This window comes from Hemicordylus capensis, chromosome 2 (assembly GCF_027244095.1).
Source record: "Hemicordylus capensis ecotype Gifberg chromosome 2, rHemCap1.1.pri, whole genome shotgun sequence".
NCBI lineage: Eukaryota > Metazoa > Chordata > Lepidosauria > Squamata > Cordylidae > Hemicordylus > Hemicordylus capensis.
Window position 1 is genome coordinate 11,642,726 of NC_069658.1, and position 16,196 is coordinate 11,658,921.

A 16,196-nucleotide genomic window follows, 5' to 3' on the forward strand; every position below is an offset into this window, starting at 1 on the left:
GAAATATAATAATCTCGAGCACTGAGCAAAGGTATGGGGGGCAGTGATGATGAGAGGGAAAGAGGAAGGGGGCGTGATGTGCCTTACAAGAAGTGGAAAGTCAGCTCTAGCAATTCATGTTTTTAAAAAAACTGAACAAAGGATCCTCCAGAGGCAAAAATAAGGACAAAACAGGAACAGTGACTTACCAGGGACAGATTCTGGAAAATAGAGACTGACCCTGATAAACAGGTATAGTTGGAGCCTACACATCTAGGACTGGTGGAGTATCAAATGTAGTGCATGTGTCTGAGCAAATTATACTGGCACGATTGTGCCAGTATAGTTAAGCTGGAGGGTTTTCAATGTCCCACCATTTATAAGCCCTGAACATTCAATTGCTTATAAAATCAACCTGCCTAGCCATTGGCACACATTCACTAAGTTACAAGGGACACATACCCTGCTGCATTGGTTATTTTTAATGATCATTGTGTGTGGGTGTTAAATGTACAGATTTAAAGTGAACATAAATTACCTGCTTCTTGTATCCTTATTCATTGCTGAATAATCATGAGGTGGGATCACACTGTCACTATTACTAAATCCACTAATTTCATTTACTAGTGTTTTTCCGGGTGGCGGGGGTGGGAGTGTGACATTATCTTAGTTGTAGGTGTTACAAACTTTTTTGTGTTAAACATCAGGATGTTCTATTTTGTAGTTTGGGTAAGCTCTTCCCCATATTGTCTAATCAGATTTTCCTTTTTAAAATGCCTGGAAAATCAGTAATCCAAAAATGGGTTTAAAATGAGAGTTAAGCTGCTTTACATTTTCACTCATGCTCTTAAAAGAATGGAAATTGCAAGTTAAGGTGTCCATCTTAACTTCCGTGCCATATACACTGTAAATGCTTTGTCCTGTCTCGTATAGGATGATGGCTTCAGAAATGATGCTCCATACACCCACACTTTGCCTTGATCAGAGATGCATCAGGCAGAAATTCATCAGGGACATCTCTAGGAATTGGTTAGGGAAACTGCACCTGTTTGCCTGGATGCATCACTCCCCAGCCCAATCTCTAACTGAAAGACCAAGGCAAAGTGTGGGTGCATGGAGCCTAATTTCTAAAGCCATCATCCTATACCAGGCTGTACAATGTCTTTACAGCTTATATGGCATAGAAATTAAGATGTGCACCTTAACTTGCAATTTCCATTCTTTTTAGCTCACGTGACTCACATTTTAACTCATTTTAACCCTCATGTTAAATGGAAGGTTTTTGGATTACTTAATTATCAATTAAGCGCTTTGTTTGTTTTGCCTTGGTATGGAGGCTGAAATTGTAATGTGGGAAAAGCCAGCCGTGTTCCATTAGCTCAGAATTAATCTAGGGTTTTTGTCCCCACTCCTCCTAAAGGAAAGGGTGTCCTTTCTGACTTTTTTTTCAAGTCAGAATTGTTTTACACTAAGGTTGCCTTTAAAGTCTTTCAAATCTACAACTAAAACAGGAGAGGAATGTCTTATTACCCTGAAGGGTGTGACCTGTTGGCCTCACATTTTGCCATCACTAATTTTCTATGGCCTTCTGGCATAATTCAAGTACTGGCCATTGCCTATAAAGTAGCTTAAGCCAGACATGCCTTAGGGACAGTTTCCTTCTCTATGACAAAAAGAGCTGAGAGATATTAACAAATACCCTTAAAGTTCAAGCACTGAAAGAGGCATTCAGTTTGCACCACATAAGAGAATTCTTTCCCCACCTCTCAGTGGTTAACATGGAATAAAGATATTTTGAAAGGAGAGAAGGCCAGTTTAGAAATAACAGGCAATGGGGTGGGGCAGAATCAACACTTATTCCTATGGGTTGCTTTTTGTTTTCTAGTCGAGTTGGTGTTGACTCCTTGCAACTACAGAGCCATGTGGTTTTCTTTGATAGAATACAGGAGGGATTTACCATTGCCATCTCCCACACTTTATGATGATGCCTTTCAGGACTTTCCTAGATCGGTGCTGCCCGATATAGGTGTTTCCCATAGTCTGGGAAACACCAGCGGGGATTCGAACTGACAACCTCTTGCTCCCTAAGCAAGTTACTTTCCCACTGCGCCCTTACATGATTCACGTACAGTGGTCCCTCGACTTACGAAGTACTCTACATCCGAAGATTTCGACATACGAACGACAAAGAATACCGGAAGTCGTTGCCGGTTTAGATGCGGCTTCCTCGACCTACGAATTTTTGGATGCGGTTTCCTCGACCTACGAGTGGATGCGCTTTTCGACTTACGAAAATTCCGACCTACGAACGTGCGTTCGGAACGGATTATCTTCGTAAGTCGAGGGACCACTGTATTATTACTGTAGTTTACGTATTATTACCTGCCCTGATATTTGCTATAGCAGGGGTTCCCAAGTTTGGGTTCTCAGATGTTGCTGGATTATAACTCCCATAATTTCCAGCCACAACCAATTGTAGCTGGGGATGATGGGAGTTGTAGTTCAACAACATCTGAAGGAACTCTGGTTGGGAACCCCTGTTCTTTAGAATTGCATCTGAGCTCAGAATGACAAAAGCAAAGATATTTTGTATACTAGCAGAACAACACTGGAGAAGACTTTTGAGGATACCATAGACAGCCAGGAAAACAAACAAATGGATCATAGAACAAATCAATCTAGAATTTTCACTTGAGGCACAAATGACCTGGCTTATACTGTCATACTTTGGACACGTTATGCTAAGATCCAGCTCCCTTGAGAAGTCTATAATGCTGGGGAAAGTTGAAGGAAAGAGAAGAAGAGGAAGATCAGCAGCAAGGTGAATGGACTCGATTACGACAGCCATGAATGCACCATTGAGAGACCTTAAAGGCCAAGTTGAAGACAGATCATCCTGGAGAGATTCTATCTATGTGGTTGCTAAGAGTCGACACCGACTTGACGGCACTTAATCAATCAGTCAGGACAACACTAAAATTGGCCACATTTGACCTGAAGAACTTCTGGGGTATGTGTTTGGGTAAGGGGCAATAGATGAATTTAGGGTTGTCAGCTGATCAGAAAACAACTGGTCCAGCTGAGCTTGGGATGGTTTCTCCCCACATCTTTGGAGCAGAGGTCATTGGTGATGCATGGGAGTGGTTTTAGCTTGGACTTGTGACAACCGATGAGGTTCTGTCGCTTTCTCTTTGTGGTCGGTCCAGTAGCAGGTTGTTCCTGGGTACCAGTATAGCCTTGTACATTTTGCCCCCTCCCGCTGCCCTTTGTTGTATGGATATTTGTAGGTTTATGAATGCCTGTTGTACATTCCTTAGTCGTGAGTCCCTGTCATAGCATTTGACCTCTCAACAGCGGGCTGGGTGGACGTATATGCACTGCACGGGGGCTTCTGCTATGGGGTGGCACTTCAGGCCATCATGCGGTTTGCATAGCAGCAGGATCCAGAAAGTGAACCTGATGTTTGGGGTGGTCCCTACTCAGGCTGATGGTGAGGCGAATGTGGTTGAAGTTCTTTTGGGATTTCTCGAGGGCCTCTCTGGGTCCAAGTGATGAAGTTTGTCTGCAGTTGCCACTGGCTCTCTTGTGGCTATTCAGGGATGGGCCTTTGAAAAAAGGCAGTCAAGATGCATATGTTTACCCAGGCTTTTAATTAGAGATGTGTGTTTAGTTTTTTTGAAAAAAATAGTTTTAACCTTTTAAATTTTAAACAGTTGTAATGTTTTAACCTTTTTATTCATTGTTTCTATTGTTTTGCTGTAAACCGCCCAGAGACTTGTGTTTGGGGAGGTATACAAATGTGTTAATTTAGCAGGGGGAGAGCAACTGGCCCTATCCATCCCCAGCCCTTTGGGGATGAGGAGCCATTTTATGTATGTATGTATGTCTATGTAAACCACTTCGGGAACTTTGGTTGAAAAGCGGTATATAAATATTCGTGGCGAATGGATGAATGCGTTAGTGCATCTTGGGCAGAGGAGAGGCCTTTTTGGGACAGCTGCTGAGGAAGTGTTGTAAGGCCGTCATGATTTCATTTCATTTCTATACCACCACCTCATATACAAATCTTGGGGTCCGCATAGGCTGGGTTGGCACCTTCCCCTTGGCACCACCCCTGACTTGGAAGTTACAGCTGGCAACCATGGCAGCGCCGGACAGGCAGAAATTCAATGGGTACAGTCTCCTTTATCCTCAACACACAATTGAAGAGAAAGTTGGCACCTGTGGATGCTTTTGCCTTGCTTGCCACAGCTCCCAAGAGAGAGTGTGTATTGGGGTGGGGTGGTGCAGGTTGTCATTGCTGAATGAACGAATGAAGCTCTTCCTAGAGATTCCCAACTCCCATTTTTCACAGTGACTTAGAACTATTAATGTAGAGCATTTTTTATATGTCCTCATATCAATCTTTGGGCGTTTTACTGTTTAAAAAAACAGCAACAACCCCAAGCAAAACCCGACGATTTTATCTTGTGGTGTGTTTCAGTATTAACACCTCTCCCTCCCCCCACTGGGATCTTTATTATACGTGTTCAACTGTTCGGCATGATGATGTGCTCGAATATTAATTTTTGACAATAACAGCACTTCAGGGGCTGAGGGGGGGTTAAAACCGTTGAAAGCGGGCGGAGCGCAGCCAGACGGAGTCGGGGGAAGGGCTGCGTGATGACGACAGCAACCACGCTCTCTGGGCCTCCCCGTCCAATTCCTCCCTCCCCCACCCCTGAGAGGGGGCGTGGCGGCGGCGAGGCGCTTGCGTCATTCGCTCGCCCCTCTCCCGCTGCGTCACCCGCTCTTTCCGGGCGACTTCCTCCCTCTCTGTCGTCGCTCGCGGCAGCGGCGGCGCCGATGCTGCCGGAAGTGACGCCGGAGGGAGCCCGAGCCGAGGCGAGCCAGCGGCCTCCCCTCCTTGCGGTGACATTTTCCCCTCGGGCTCCCTCTTTCCCTCTCTCTTGCCGGGTCGAGGAGGTGGTGGCGGAGCTGGTGGCGGAGAAGGGAGGAGACCCGGCCCGCCTCGGCCCCTCATGCCCGAGCTGGTGCCCTCCGCGGGGCCTGAGGCCGGCAGGAGCCGCGGTGGCGACGGTGGCCCTGGTGAGTGAGGGGCTGCTTGCCTGGTTCCCTCCGCGCCAGGCGGAGAAACCTGCTTGGGAATCCAGGCCGGGGGTGGGGGGCATGGGAGGGAAGCGAAGGCGAGGGCGTGATACGTGGTAGCCCTTTGCCTGGGGTTGATTTCGGGGGGTGGCGGCGGGCGGGGGTGTCTTGCCACGCTCTCCCCTCGAGTCCCTCTCTTGGCCACGCCGCCTTCTCCTTCAGCCGAGATGCTCTCCCCCGCCCCCAGCCCCGCACAAGGGCCTGCTGCGGGAGAAGAAGCCTCTCCCCGCCTTCCTCTCTTTCCCGGCCTCCTCCCCATCCCCCAGTCCAGGGGCCATGTGCTGCTTGGGCTGCCCAGTGCGACGAGGGGCTAGGAGCGGGTCGCCAGAGAGGGCAGGAGGTCTGAGGCTTAGGCGTGCCGACCCCTAACAGGGTCTGGCCGCTCGCTTTTTACATAATCATGCCTGCCGTGCACCGGATACAGAAATGACAGGACGGGGCGGCCTTTAATGGTGGGGCACGTTCTGCTTTGGGTGCACCCATGCGTCGTCGTCAGGACCCTGTTGTCTGCCTGCACCTACTCCTGGCCACCCTCAACTCCGTATCTTCTACTTACATGCTACCATAACATAGCAAAATGTCAGGAGGAGGCCTCAGCATGATTTCTCTCTCTTTTTCTCCTCTTCTGTCTTTTCAATATTTAGTGTCGTACGTCCTCATACGATCATTAAAAAAGATTGTTCTAGCTTTCTGCCTTTTCATGGCAGTTTGTGTTCTAATGATTAAAAGGGCTAAGGGTGGTAGCTGTTGCTTTCCTTCACCCTTTTAGGGGGTCAAGGACTTCTCCTCCATACCAGGGCTACACTCAAGGACACACCCCTTCCTCCCCTCTCTAAAAATTATTCTTTGGGACTTGAATTGGTTTTTGTGTGTTTGTGTGTGTGTGGACAGAGGAGCCCTAGAGAAGTAGCTGTGAGAAATGGGAGGGGGGGGCGGAGGGGAAGGGAGATAATGTCTCCTGTGTAGTTTACGTTGGAATTGACATTTGGGGTGGAAGAGGAAGAAATGGAGAGATCTCCCTTTCTGCTGTCAAAAGGAGTTTAATGTGCTGGAGTGAAAGATTCCCCAGAAACCAAAATGCCTTGTTAATATATGTCTATATTGCAGTGGGGGAGAGGCACTGTTTACAAAGAAACTTTCCATGGGTCTCTTGTAGGGTTGTAGTTCTTCATAGGCTAATTCAGAGCAAGCCTCCACTAGTGACTTTACGCAGGAAGGAATAAAGTCTTTTCCCTAGGGTAAGTTCAAGTGTACACATGTTCTTGTTAATCCTCTCTCATCCACCTGCTTCAATCATAAGTCATTTCAGATTGGTTGCTGCCTGCTATTTACTTTGTGGTATTATTATGTGATCTTATTGAAGTTCTTACCACAGTTGGTCTGCATATATAGATGTTCACATTTTTCTCCTCCTTCTTGTCTTCCCCACTTCTGAATATTTTCTCTACCAATATTAGTGAAGATGGAAATAGGCCAGAGGTGTAACTGTCTGGCTTTCACGTAAATAATTCCTTGCAGCTGATTTAATGACAGTGAGTGATAAATATAGCTGCTTTGAATTTTTCTGATCTGACACATTGCTTCAGGGAAGTTTTTACTTTGTAGGTTTAGTAGCTATCTTTCCAAGTCTTGTGGTGTATTGAGTAACTGACCTACAGCTCTTCTTAATCGGGCATATTCATAATATTGGGGGATGTCCTTTTTTGGATGCTCAGAGTAAAGCATGACTCTGCTGATGAGTTCATAACACAGAACCATCAAATCATTCAAATCAAAGGATTTATGTAAATAACCAGGGGAGTAGTACAGACTTGGCTTTATAGAATTAATCAGATTCAGATATGAGCTTGCCATTTTGCAAGTGATAACAGACCAGATGTCTATGGGCATATATCATCAGTATTTTTATTTTGGCAAGAGCTTTGACATGATACACACCGGGAAAAGAATGGAATTGTAAATGGGTTTACTAGTGAAGGGAATGGAAATGTTAAAATTGTTTTAAAAGTTGTAACTAGACACTAAGATAACATTGTAACATATTTTTGTTTACAAAGGCACAGGTTCTGTGTTTAGGGGTGAAAAGAATATATTTTGATGGTTTCAGTTTCTCATGGTTAAGGCACATAATCTGTAAAAGGGTGTCTTTTATCTGGCTAACTGTTCTATAACTGGTGAATTTTGTATTAGGCGTCAGCCCTATATAGGTGGGTACGTAGTGAGCCTATCTTTGTCATTAACTAAACATTTGGGGATAACTTAATATTAAGAAAGGAAGGCATGCTGTGGTAGCCCTTAGCCTAACCTACTTCACAGGGTTGTTGTGAGGAGAAACCTAAGTATGTAGTACACCGCTCTGGGCTCCTTGGAGGAAGAGCGGGATATAAAATGTAAAAATAAATACATAAATAAAATATTAAAGGTGTGTTAAATGACCATTTTGTTCTAATTGCTTTGTTGCATTTAACATGGCTAGAATCCTGTTTATATGTAGGTGTCAAGTTAACCTTTATCTGTGGTTAGTTAATGACATCTGACTATAATAAACTAATGTATGCTGATTGAACTGATGGGCAGCTACAAGGTCTTTGTGATGATGCTGATGTAGGATCTCAAAATTGATAATTCCCCTTCTATAGGACTTGTGATCATCTCTTAAAGTCTCAGGGCAAAATCGTCAAAATATGGCCAGGATCCAAAAGAGCCCTGTGTGTGACTGAGAAATACTTCTGTGCATGGGATGTGTGTGTACTGATTTTTTCCTTTCTAGTTGCAGCACCACTAACTGCATTGAACGCTACTCCAGAGAGTCTGCCAACCTTCAGAAGTAGTTCTTGATGAGTTGGAGGGACTGGAAAAGGCCCTGAGCATGTGGAATGCTGTGTGCAGCTCATTCCTGTTCTATGGCTACAGTGTATTTCAGTTGGTTAGATTCCCAAAGGCAAATGAAACATCTTCTGGTCTTTATTCTGATGGTCTGTCTGTCCCTGAGCTGTCAATCTCACTGTGTGGTCTGGACACAGCAGCTAGTTTCAGAAGCTGTCAGAACTCCCTGCCTCTTATCTATCTTTCTCCATTGTTTGTGTGCTGTTCCTTTGGTTATTTAAGTGTGTGTGCATGAACATGCTTAAAATAATGCTGTGGGCTGTCTGTGACCTGCGTATGTAGGTGTGGATGTTTTTAGAAATACTGAAGAGAGAACTGCCTCAGCTGTTTGTGGAAGATGTTGCAGCATTGGAGGATCTAGCTTTTACAGTCTTTGGAAATACTTGCTGTTTATCAGCTCCATAAAGTAAATTGCAGAAAAGATGCTTCCCTAATCTAAAGTCAGATGGTTACAATTGCAGTGATTGTTTGAGCTGTGGGATTCTTTCCTTTCACATTAGTCTGTCTTTCTACAGCAGAAATATCATTTTGTCAGGGGAGTTTTAGGGGTGATCTTTACCATAAAAGTGATGTTTGACATATTGGAGCATATAAACATAGCTGAGGACACTCTTTAAATAGTCTTGAAACCTGACAGTTTCTCTCTTTAAATTATTTAAGCCTCTTTCTCTTCAGGTTTTAGTTCAGGGATGTCTCAAACCACTCTTGCTATTCAGATCAAAGTCTAGGTGTACTTTGAGATCAGACTAGGTATACTCTTAATCTAATAGCCTTCTCTGTGATGCTTAAATACCAAGAAATGGCATCTGGGAAAATGGAAATCCATCCAACCCCTTATTTAAGTGTGTGTTGCATTTGGAGGCAATTTCCTTAAAAGCACTCATTTGACTTTGCAAAGTTAAAAAGAATTAGTGCTAGATTATCAGAATCTGGCAGGCACATGACTTATTTGCGGTTTCAGAGTTGTGAATACTTGGCTTCTCTGCTTCAGGCATATGATACAGAGTCTCATAGCAGCTATTCTCAGCAATAGAACTGACCTGCTTGTAGGGCTGCTTTCTCCTGAGCATGTTGTTGATCTGTGTGGCTGAGGGAGTCATGTATTGACTCAAGAAACTGACCCAAAGTGGATTTTTATTACTTGGAGACTTTAGAGTGTAACTTTATCAGTCCTAGTTACTGATGCTTGTTTCCCAATAGTACCAATGTGTGTGCTTTTTTTAATGGGTAAAGAGGGCAGTTGGGAGAGATCTATAAAGAAAAGCTCAATATTCACTCTGGAGCTCTATCTGTTCTGTTTGCATCTTTAGATTACCTGGGTATGTTATCTAAAGCCCTCCCTCTGCCTTTTAAAATGGACAAGGGCCAAAGTCTCACAGGTGAAATAACAGAATACGTTGGATATTTGGTCATGATTAAGGTTTCTTCAGAGCCATGAACATCAGAGGGTCAGGATTCCTTTATACTTGGCACTACACAAATGTAAGCCTGTGTTCAGCAGGGCACTTTTCTGATTGCATGCTGTTAGCGCTAGTTTACTTCAGTTTGGCAGGATTGTCTTGAAACTGTAAATAAAGGGTGTTGCACAAAGCTCCCAGCAGGGGGAGCAGTCTTTTCTAGCTTGTGCGAACCTTCCACAAAGGCGAAAATATAGCTGCAGTGCTTTCTAAAATATACAACATTGTAGTACTGTAACACAAAGATAAAACATGAAAGAAGGCAACGGCAATGTGAACAGCACCCTGCTGACAGCACAGGGATTGTGATGTTGAAACACAGGCAGCACGGAAGCACATTTAAGAGACAAGTAGTGACACTGTTGTGGGGTGTAATCTGGAAAGCACTCAGGTTAGTTTATTTTTGGATGCAGATGTGGGTGTAAGGTGTGAGAAAAACAAAGTACTATAGTAATGATTCAAAGCATTGTGCACTGTTCAGAGAATTAGTCTTCTTGAAGAAGGAGACTTGAAGATACTAATTTGGAAAATTAGGAAGACAAAGACGAGCCTTGATGATAGGTGTGTGCAAATGAATAGCAGTCAGGTGAGGAGAAAAGTAAGGCCACATCTGTATAGCTATAGCCAGCATTGAGTTTCATCAGGCTGTGCTTTTTCTGAAATGTTTTGAATATATCTGCTGTGTGTCAGTATCACTGCATCACATTATGCTATTTCTCTGGCCATTTTAAAGTTTTCTGTTGCTTACCCTATGTTGCCAGCTAATCAAGAATAGATACTATGGAACTAACCCATTAATTTCCCTAATGGTGGAGTACAGACCTATGCAGGACCTGTGGGTAGCTGGGAGTCGCTTGATGATTTAAGGGTCAGGTTGGCAGCCTGATTTGCAGAGGTTCTGTGTTGAAAAAGTGTTTTGGCTAGTTCATGTGCCATTTTCAATGGAGATGGGTGCAGGGTTTGACCTGTGCTCATACAATTCTGTGGTCTTGGCAAATACCCAGCTCTGTCCATGCACGTGTTTAGTGTGACATTGTTTTTTCAGTTTTGGTAGTTTTCTGGTGGATAGGTCTGTAAGCATAATGGCTGTAAGATTCCTTTGGATAATCCTGACTATGCTTGCTTGAGCTGTTAGACGGAGGAGTGGGATAACTTGTGACAAATAGGTAGGAAGTAGGGGTGTGCACACATCAGATTCTGCAATTTGATTTGAGATTGAATCGTGGAACCAGGAATTTTAGGACCAACAAAAGGAAGTATTTCCCCCCACAGTGCATAACTAATCTATGGAATTCTCTGCCATGGGATGTGGTGATGGCCACTAGCTTGGGTGGTTTTAAAAGGGGCTTAGACAAACTCATGTAGGATAGGTCTATCAATGGCTACTAGTCTGGTGGCTATAGGCCACCTCCAGCCTCCGAGGCAGGATACCTCTAAATACCAGTTGCAGGGGAGCAGCAGCCAGAGAGAGGGCATGCCCTCACACCTTCTTTGCCTGTGGGCTTCCCAGAGGCATCTGGTGGGCCACTGTGTGAAACAGGATGCTGGACTGAATGGGCCTTGGGCCTGATCCAGCAGGGCTTTTTTTTAAATGTTCTTAACCATCCAATTGATTTGTCAAAAACAGCTGGCTTGGCTGGCTGTGTCAACGAATCACCCAAATGGATTTGGGTGATGGAACACCATTTTGAGGCCTATTTTACTGGGAAAAAGAAGCCTCAAAAAGGTGTTTTTTTCTGAGGAGCTCTGGTCTACTTGATGGGTAGACTAGTGCATCAGCCTGCCCTGGAGGACTGGGGCTGGTCTACTCCCCAACCCCAATTGGTAGACAAGCTCTCCCCAGAAAAAGCACCACTTTGAAGCCTGTTTTCCCACCAAAATGGGCCTCCAAAATGGTGTTTGAATCACCCGAATCAATTCAGGTTGAATCAATTGTTCCCTTCAACCCTGAATTGGGCCCTATTTTGAAGGTGATTGAATTCAAGGTCAAATCAGTGAATTGCCCCCTGATTCAACTTGAATCTATTTAAAGTCGAATTGAGTTGTACGCCTCTAGTAGGATGTGTGCCAAATTCAGTTTCATATATGACTAACAGTTGATTAGGTTTTTTTATGCTCCAGGTTGGGGGAAGCAAATGTGACGATTTGTATAAAATTGTAGAGTTAAATTGAAGGGATCAATGAAGACCCGCACTGAATGATCTTAAGAAATCTGTAATTGGTATTCATGGTCTAACAGTTCCTCATACCAGTGTTTAATGACATGTACTGGCAACCACAGATACCCATGTTTGCCTCCAAAACCTAAGAGGTAGGAAAGGATTAAGCAATCCTCCCCACTTCCCACCCACTGCCTCTCCTCTGCAAATGGCCATCTTTTGAAAACAAACATGGAAGTATTTTATTTGTCACAGAGCTTCAGATTCCATTGTAAGAGCTAGCCAATAATAAATGTCCATACCTATAACTGTGCAGACCAATTCTGTGCATGTTTCCACTGGAGTAAATTCATCTGAGTTAAATTGCATCTACTCCAAGTTAAGTGTGCTTAGGATTTTAGCCTTGGGAAATGAAAGATCATTCTGTGTTTGAAGTTTTGCACAACTTTTTGAATTCTCAGCTTCTCTTCACAAGAACTTGTTCTTAAAGTTTTAGGTTGTGTGTTTTCTTCAAAATACACTTGCATTTGAGACAGAGCTTTAGTTGTATCTTCAGAAGCTTAATTTATCTAACAATTAGAGTTGCTGATCTTCATGTATCTTGAGTTCTGTTTCCATTATCTCTTGGTCTTACAAGAAAGCACGCTGGAAACAAATGGATAGAATTTATCTTGCAATTAATAAGTAGGGTGATGCCTCTTAACTGACCAATTTATGTTGGTGTAGAGGTAAAGTGTGCCGTTGAGTCAGTGTCGACTCTTGGCGACCACAGAGCCCCGTGGTTGTCTCTGGTAGAATACAGGAGGGGTTTACCATTGCCATCTCCCACGCAATGTGAGATGATGCTTTTCAGTATCTTCCTATATCGCTCTGCTTGATATAGGTATTTCCCATAGTCTGGGAAACATACCAGTGGGAATTCGAACCGGCAACCTCTGGCTTGGTAGTCAAGCCATTTCCTGCTGTGCCATTATGTGGCTGGTGTAGAAGTATGTCGCCTTTAAGTTACAGAATCCAAATACTGTACAGATGCAGGGGTGGGGGTTTTTTTTTGGCTGTTTCAGAAAGTGGATTTATAAAACATGCATCCCTGTTGTCATACATAGACAATAGTATTGGTCTACTATAATAATTCATTATTAAACAATCTACTGTGCTTTGTATATAATTTCTTTAGCTTTTTATAATTTTCAGTTTTTAGCTTTTAAAATAACTTTTAATTTGAACCTAATAATCATTGTTGTTTTTAATCTTACTTTTAACTTATTTGTTTCATTTGTTTAATTTTATTATTTTTATTGTATCTTGTATCTATTTTATGGTTGTGAGCCACCCTGAGCAGTAGTGCAGTGGAGGGGTGGGGTATAAATATTGTAGATAAATAATAATTATGTGTATTAGACAGTTTGTCCAGCTTTCCCTTTAGGACATAGCTGGAGAGGAAGTGGTCAAGTTGGGTGAAACACTCACACTCCAATGTGTGTTTGCTTGCTGTTTGAATTTGCTCTTTTTATAGATATTGCAACATCCTGCTGGGTCCAGGATATTGTTTGAAATAGGCAAATTTTTATAAATAGTGTGCTATTCATACAGAGAAAAGTCTTTGTAGTAGACTTGCAGTGTTCCGACAGTAACTGAATGCTAGCTATAGTTGTGTTTTGGCGAAGAGTTTTTGTGTCACTGGAAAGCTTGCATACCAGTCTACATGGTCATGCAGTGTGAGATTGCCTATTTTATATCCTCAAGGAGCAACACAACAAGAAGTCTCATATCAATCATTAAAATAAGCATTTTTTTTCCTATTGTAGTAACATAATCAAAATATGACCTTGATACAAATGTGCTGCTTTTACCATTAAAACTGCAGTTGGTTATGAAAGACATCTAGACTCCAGGGAGCCTATTACTGTAATTTGGGGTAGAAATGCCACAGCGAGTACATTTAAAAAAAATGTTCCTTGCCGCCGGCAGCGTTTATGCCACTGCGGCGATTACGTGAGAATTCGGGGGAAAGCTGGAAAAGAGCTTCCATCGATGCAGTGTTAATGTGAGATTTCCCAGCGGGATTTCTGGCGCAAATTTCGTGGGGGGAAATGGCGCCCAAATGGCATAAGAGCTACGCTGCTAGTTACAAGCGGAGAGTTGTGCTAAGAGCAGAACAGATCGGAAGTAGAGCTGCAGCCCGTGAATTTGAAGTGGATGAATGCTGGATTCGTAGGTGGAAATCGGAAAAAGATGACTTGGCAAGAATTTCAAAATTAGAATGTGCAAGGAGAAGTGGTGTTCTAGCCTGGCCTGATTTGGAGAATAACCTTGAGGAGTGGATTAAAGGGCAGAGAGAAAAGGGACTACCAGTCTCTACTGCGAAAATCTGCCTACAAGCAAAATCAATGGCACAACAAATGGGAATAACTGACTTTAAAGGTAGCCCATGTTGGTGCAACAGATTGATGAGGCAAAATAACTTGAATGTGCCCACTAAAACAACAATGGGATGGTGGGGGTTAAGTGTTGTTAAAGTTTGTTGCAAACGCTATTAAGTGGGGGGAAATTGTGCAATCTCAAATAATAAATATAGATCAAGTTCCACTGACGTTTGAATGTCCCTCGAATAGGACTGTGAATGAAAAAGGAGAAAGAAGTTTCCATAGTGACAATCAGAAATGAGAAGACATTTTTCACGTGCATATTAGCCTGTGCGGCAAATGACGACAAACTGAAACCAATGCTAATTTTTAAATGGAAATCTATCCCGAAAGGTGTTTTTCCTTCAGATGTTGTTGTCCATGCTAATAAGAAAGGTTGTATGTGCAAAGATGTAATGTTTGAATGGCTTGATGAAATTTGGCAGAAAAGAAAAGGAGCTTTTTTCAACCACGTGGCATTTTAATAATGGACTCGATGTGTGCACATTTACTGGATTCAGTTAAAAATGAATGCAAAGAAGTATCAGCTATGCTAGCTGTGATTCCTGGTGGTTTGACCAAAATCTTGCAGCCCTTAGACTTAGAAAAGGCATTTAAAAGTGAATTGCGAAAGTGTTGGGAAAACTGGATGAGGAAAGGCCCGCATCCATTCACAGAGGGTGGGAAAATGCGCAAAGCAGGGTATGGCGAGGTCACAAAATGGGTTGCAGAAGCATGGAAAGCTGTTAAAAAATCTTCAGTGATTTCTGGTTTCACAGACGCTGGAATTATACAATCTGAAAATGCTGAAAGTGATGCAATTGACATTTCACAAGAGGATGAAAAAGACAAGGATGCAGACAATCATAAAAAATTAGATGAGACCTTGTTAAACATTTTTATTTTGGTTTTGTGATAATGTAGACTTCGAAGGTTTCCTTTGAAATGCAATTTGAATTTTATAATTTTTTGAATGTGATGTGCAAAAAAAGCAACCAATGTTTCATTTGAAGTACAGTTTGAAGTTTATAAAGTGATGTGCTTAAAAATAAATAAAAAGTTTTCTATGAAGTGTAATGGGAAATTATTTCTGCAATGTGATGTGTTAATTTTGTGTTTTTTTAAATGTTCTGCATTTGTCTTAATTTCCTTTCATTTCATTCATTTCCTTTCATTGTGTTAAGACTGACAAGGATATGGGTTACCAGTGATTTACATTACAATGCTTAGTTGTAGTAAAATTTTAAGCGTTAAACAAAACAAAACAAAAAAAGCATAATGTTCCCCCTCTAACTGTGGCATTTACTGCGATGTGTTTCTGCTGGCTTTCTGACCTTTTTTTTTTTTTGGCCTTATTTCCTTCATTGATTTATATGCCTTCAAGTTGGTGTCGACTCTTAGCGACCACATAGATGGATGCTCTCCAGGATGATCTGTCTTCAATTTGGCCTTTAAGGTCTCTCAGCGGTGCATTCATTGCTGTCATAATCGAGTCCATCCACCTTGCTGCTGGTCATCCTCTTCTTCTCTTTCCTTCAACTTTCCCCAGCATTATGGACTTCTCAAGGGAGCTGGGTCTTCACATAATGTGTTCAAAGTATGATAGTTTGATAGTTTGTAGGTATAGACACATCACATCTAAATATCCTTTCAAGGCTTTCATTGCATCCCTACCAAGTCCTAGTCTGTGGCGTATTTCTTGATGGCTCTTTTTTCCTTACTGCGACATTCACGCCAATGTGGCGTTTCTACCCCAAATTATGGTAATTCGTGATGCTATATTGGACTTGCTATTGCACAATGACAATGATTGCATAAGGCAATCATCCTTTCATTAAGGTATGAAATGTGTGAATTTGTTCTAGAATATTTGTTAGTTATGAAGAGCTCAAAGTGATCTATGTGTGGTAATCTCATATTATAGTATCTGATATCATTCGCCTCGACCAATTCGCTTTGGTTCTAGGAGCCAACATCCACAATTAGAGACCAGAATGTTCTTTGGGAGGACTTGCCGCTTGTTGCCAGCAACATCCTCTGCTACGGGGGAGTAGATGCTCTGTTTTGCTTGCTAATTTGCCTGCCTGGTCACATCTGTCTGGCTCAGGCAAGTGATGGGCGTTTATGATCAGTCAGAAATGAAGCCTCTTGATATAAGTGGT

At 42.7% G+C, this 16,196-nt stretch overlaps 1 protein-coding gene across 6 annotated transcripts in view; it reads left to right on the plus strand.

Moving 5' to 3' along the window:
- The first annotated feature begins 3,450 nt into the window (after positions 1-3,450).
- Positions 3,451-16,196, plus strand: part of ARK2N (arkadia (RNF111) N-terminal like PKA signaling regulator 2N) — an 80,728-nt gene continuing 67,982 nt past the window's right edge. For 2 of the 6 annotated variants that reach the window (XM_053295193.1, XM_053295192.1), the window contains exon 1: positions 4,802-5,067. The gene's annotated coding sequence lies outside the window, so the exon portion shown is untranslated. Of the gene's footprint in view, positions 3,470-3,904; positions 3,993-4,798; positions 5,068-6,283; positions 6,366-16,196 lie in introns of those variants that run through there. The other 4 variants (XM_053295196.1, XM_053295198.1, XM_053295197.1 and 1 more) reach the window with 4 other exon arrangements.